General features: G+C 40.3%; 1 pseudogene; it reads left to right on the top strand.

Annotated features, from left to right (window-relative positions):
• The first annotated feature begins 622 nt into the window (after positions 1-622).
• Positions 623-5,709, top strand: part of LOC110284533 — a 9,064-nt pseudogene continuing 3,977 nt past the window's right edge.

Raw genomic sequence — 5,709 nt, 5'->3', positions numbered from 1 at the left:
ATAGAAGTGCCCTTATTACTTTCTAAATATAGAATGAAATTGGCTGTCAAAAGGAAGGCTTATTTGTGAAGAAAATATTCCAGCATTAGCCTGTAAGATGTCAAAGGTCAATATGATGTTTTGGATAAGCATGGTCTTCTAAGCTCTTATATTTGAATGGTTGGTCACTAGGAAGTGACACCATTTGAAAGGAATAGAAGGTTTAGGGTTGCTGGAATAGGTGTGACACTGTTGGAGAAAATGTGTCACTGGGAGTAGCCATTGAGGTTTTCAAAAGTCTAGCTATTGGCCAGTAGATCTCTCTTCTTGCTGCTTGCAAATCTGGATATAGAACTCTCAGCTATTTTTCTAGCACCATATCTCCCTGTGTTCTTTCATGCTTCCCACCATGATACAATGAGAAAAAAACTCTGGAAGAATAAAAAAGCAAATATTAAATGCCTTCCTTTATAAAAGTTGCTATGGCCATGTTGTCTCTTCACAGCAATAGAACAGACCAAGACAGAAGTTGGTACCAGGAAATGGAGTATGGCTGTAACAGGCTTACCATGCTGCTTCTTGTGGAATGTGGACTATGAGGCTTTGAATTAGGAAAGGGGTTGAATGCATTAACGGGAGCTTAATGGGCCACACGAGTAGGGGTGTGGAGGACAGTGGTGCTATGACCAATTATGATGGTCCAGGTCAAGAGGTTTCAGAGCAGAATAGTAATAAGTTGCCTCAAGATCGTTCTTGTAATATTTTGGAAAAGAATATGACTGCTTTCTGCACTTATCCAAAACGTCTACCTGAGGCAAAATTGAAGAGTTTTGGAATAATGGTGTTGGCAGAGCAGATTTCCAGACTTAGCACTGACTCAGTTGTGTGGTTACTAGTGTCTACTTTTATGGAGATCTATATTGAGAATTACAAAGTTGAGCAAAAAAACAAACAAAAAACAAATGAGCATAAGTCCAGTGCTCAAGGAGATAAAATATTTAAAGAAAAGCCTGATGCTAAATGGAATAAAGGGAGTAGTGACCTCAGGGCAAGACCTAACTCAGCTAATCTTCCAATTTGTGAGAAAGAATTTAAAAAGAAAAAAGTTTAAACAGTGAAAGAGACCGTCAACAACAGAAAGCTGATTCAGATGTAATTGAACCAAGGAACACTTTCCAGCCCCAGTATGCAGAACTTGGCAGTTTCAGTCACATAATTCTGGCTTTAGAGTCAAGGATACAAGAAAGGGATTGTCTCTACCGGAGGCTAAGAAAAGCAGCTGAGGCCAGCAGTGTGTCAGGGTTGTCCCTGCATCGAGGCTCAGAGCGACTATTTCATGGAGCTATAAAGGTAAAGCTTGGATTGTGATGAAGACCCTAAGATGTTAGAGATGTCTGAACTGCAGGATGCCTGACAAGCAAAGCTAAGACCCTAAGATGTTAGAGAGGCCCATACTGTAGGATCCCTGACAAGAAAAGCTAGAGATCAGGTGCGGAACCAGCCCAAGTGAATGAAGTATGCTACAGTCAACAAAGCCCTACGGAATTGGAGATCTGAAGAGTATTTTGGTTTCAGACATGGAAATGCAGAATTTGGAGTGATCCCTGCAGGTTTTCAGTCTTGCTTTGGTCCAGCATTTCCTCACTGTGCTTTCTTTCCTTCCCTTTTGACCATAATGTATATTTGTTCCATTATACTTTAAAAGTATGTGATCTGTTTTCATGGGTTTTTTTGTTTGTTTGTTTGGTTGGTTGGTTTTTTGGTTTTGGTTTTGGTTTTGGTTTTGGTTTGGGGTTTGGGTTTGGTTTGGTTTAGTTTGGTTTGGTTTGATTCGGTTTTTTACTTTGATTTATTATTATTTTATTTTAATCAGGGGTTATAGTTAAAAGATTGCCTTGAGAAACAACCAAGACTTTCAACTTTGGACTTTTGAACAGTGTTGAAACTATGACAGAACGTGGGGCCTTTTGAAATTGGACTGAATGCATTAAAATATGTCTATAGGCCTAATTGGGCCAAGGAGTGGAATGTTTGAGAAACAATGGCCCCCATAGGCTGATATATTTAAATGCTTAGAGACCAGGGAGTGGTGCTATTTTAAAGAATTAGGAGATATGCTCTTGTTGGAATAGTCATGGCTTTGTTGGAGAAAGTGTGTCACTGGGGGTAAGCATTGAGGTTTTCAAAAATCTAAGCCAGGCTCAATGGCTCTCTCTGCTGTCTATACATCTCTATGTACACTCATATACTTTAAAACAAAATTTTAAACAAGAAAATAAAAGGATTTATAGATCATTTACTAAACTACTTAAGCTATTTTCTTATGCTAGACAAATATATGCTTAAACTACACAAATCCATTTTTTAAACTACAATGCTCTCACCTTCACTAGCCAAATATTTTAAGTAAGTTATCTGCATACACTTACAGAGGAAAATAGAGAGCAGGAAGAAAAGCTCGCAGAGCTGGTATATGCTTTTATAAGATATCTATTTAAAGACCATCTAATTTCTTTAATGACATACATTTATTTTTCAATTGTAACCCATTAAAATGTAATATTTTCCAACAAATCTTTAGGCCAATAACCAGTGCTGTTTTGGGAAAATGAAGAAAAAAAAGTTGTATTTTAATCCTGCTCATCCTCTCTGTACAGCCGTGTTTGTAGCTAACATTCATGTAGAAGCAGCCCTGCCAAACCTGAAACTTAGCACCCCATGCTCTCTTGGATGATCTTGTGAATATTTGATTCCTCTGTCAGACACATTGCTCACAATGGCCCAGTGAGAAACAAAGAATGACTGCCCACTACCAAAACTTGAAAGGAATTTTAAGTCTTATTTACTCAGCAAAACTGTCACAGGGGTACTCAGAAAGAAATCTGGGAGTGTTTTGGACATCACAGCCAACAAACATCACAGTAATCTCCATTTATTATCCTCCCCAAATTGCTGTCATAATGCAATTATGTAAATGAGGACTCACAATTGCACTGGGTATTTGTTCCAGTTTTGAGGCAAATACTTATTAGATCAGAGCAGTTTAAAGAAAACAAGGTCTCACCACCAACAGAATTCAGAGAGAGGGAAAGAGCATGAGAAATTCCCATTGGAAAGGTTCCCAATGTGTTGCATAAATAAAGGTCGGGTTTGTTGAAGCGTCCCTCCCACCTCCTCCATTTTCTGCAAAAGAAGCATGCTTAGTTTGAAGAATGAAGCATGGCTCAGCAGTTGACACCACCTCTTCTATCCTAGTGTGTGTGGGGGGTGTGTGTGTGTGTCTTTTTATATGCCCAGCTTTTGGTAGCTTTCTCTCACTCCTTATGCCTTCCACAAAGAAATTCCAGCAGAGAGCAGCTGGTGCCCCATCTTGGACATTTTCCCCAGCCTTTGGTGATGGTGGACTGCCAGGAAATCAATGACCGCTTATTTTCCCCTTTACTGCAGTTTTATGTGTGGACTGACATGGCCCCAACCATAGTGATGATCCATTCTCCAGAGCTATTTCCATTCAGAGGTGCCTCTTTGCAAGGAACGGAAATTAGCGGAGGGCCAGTGTCAAACTGCTTGTCACATCTTGTTTTCAATCTGTTGCGATCAGGTTTATAGGTCCTATTGAGCAGCCCAGGCTCTTTTGGAGTTGCACAATGCCTTTCAGGAGTTCTACTGGGCAATAAATGTAGAATTTCACATTCCTATTAAAAAATAATCAAAATGATTAGGATTCTGCATATTTTTTTGAAGAAAGAGATTTACATTAGATGTGCTGCTTTAATTGTGAGACATCATCCCTCTCATGTATGAAAGTGTTCCTTGTTCAATGTCAGTATTAGAGTTGGAATGCGCGACTGTGCTCCAGCGACTGAGAGCATGAAAATGGCCAGTGTCATACCATGCTGTGCTAAAATTCCTTAAACCTTCAAACAAATAATAATTAACATTTACTGAATGCATAACATGCGCCCAGACCACTGCTAACTGCTTGACAACTCATTCAGTTCTCACAACAACTCATTGAGGGAGTTTCTACTATAATCCCCATTTTATAGCTGAGGTAATTGAAGTTTAACTTGATTAAGCAACTTGTGGAAAAGTGTCACAGTTTGTTAGAGGCTAAGCTGAAAAGTCCAAGTATAGAGTCTACAAAGTAACCTCCAGGTAATTCTGCCTCCCTGGAGAGGAGTTTGTTTGCCTCATGGTGATTTTTTTATGTTCAATTATGTAAATGTCCTCGGAAAGCTAAGTAAAAGCTTCTTCCGAACCTTGTTCTAGAAGTGACTTTAAATTTTGCTCAGAAATGTGAAATGAAACTCTCGCTTGCCTGGTACCCGTAGTCTCTTCTGTGCAGTGAGTAGCAAAAGGAAGCATTAGGATTTACACCCAAACCATGGGAGAGAGATAGCATTGAGGCTTAAAGTGGAAGATGAGGAGAGTCAAAGGGCATGTTCTAAACAATCAGAAAGAGACAACCCACTGCTGAGAACAACCAGGTGCTCATTCATAGATTTGTGCTCTTCACAGAGTCTTCCTGATAGAAATATTCACCAGGTCCTCTCACAGATAAAGTCACACATAAGGTTAAACCCAGGGCATGCAATGGTCAGGATGAAAAGGATGATTGAAGTTGGTCTTTCTCCTCCTCGTCATCGTTGTCATCATCATAGTCATCCTCCTCCCCCCTTCTTTTCCTCCCCCTCCTCTTTCTCCTCCTCTCCTCTTCCTCCTCCTCCTCTTCCTCGCCTTCTCCTCCTCCTCCAGTACTCACCCTCCCCTCCTCCTCTCCTCTCCTCTTCCTCCTCCTCTTCCTCCTCCTCTCCTCCTCTTCTCCTCCTCCTCCTCTTCTTCCTCCTCTTCCTCCTCCTCTCCTCCTCCTCCTCTTCACTCTTCCTCCTCCTTCCTCTCTTCTTCCTCCTCCTCCTTTTCCTCTTCTTCTTTGTTATGAATAAGAAAAGCATATGTTATGCTCAAGGAGGAGCAACTCTGTGACAAAAGCCCTTTGGAGATGCTTGTCACGTTAGGAGTGGAGAATGGGGTGCTGGTCAGTAGTTGTGTCATGCAGGCTTCACTCATTCACCTAAATCAGGTAGCCAGGGTACCATGATACTGTTGTTAAACATCTATGATGGTCTTCATGTTGTCATAATACCCACTAAAAATTGTTTTTCCAAATCAATTATCATTTTTTAAATATCTCTTGATTATACAGTAATATCAAACTGCTATCTTATTGAATTACTCATATGATCTTTTATTGTGTTTAAAAAATTCTTCCTTGATGAACATTATGAAGCTTTTTCTCAGAAGTGCAGCAGAGTGGCCACTCAATGTAACTCTCACATTTCTACATTAATGATTAATGTAGGATATCAGTAATTAAAATATACAACAATATGGCAATATATGTTAACAACACCAAATCCTCCAACAACAACAAAGCCACAAACTAGAAATTATCAGAAGCTCACAGAATCTGTAGAGGTTGTGACTACAGAATTCCCATAGGCTAATGGCATGCTCTAAGCGGAGCAATGCAGCCTATGCAAGTCCTACCCTCTCCTTGCACACCTCCTCCAGCTGTACAAGCCAGTCCTACGATCTGCCAATTTACTGTGTTAACACTGCTACAAAGCTGAGTACTAACTGTCTGGTCAATATTTCATTTAACCATTTTTCCCCTTCCTTCCCTTCCCTTCCCTTCCCTTCCCTTCCCTTCCCTTCCCTTCCCTTCCC

This window comes from Mus caroli, chromosome 18, assembly GCF_900094665.2.
Source record: "Mus caroli chromosome 18, CAROLI_EIJ_v1.1, whole genome shotgun sequence".
Lineage (NCBI taxonomy): Eukaryota > Metazoa > Chordata > Mammalia > Rodentia > Muridae > Mus > Mus caroli.
Note: the sequence above shows the minus strand (reverse complement) of the source record. Positions and strands in the feature narration are given on the sequence as shown.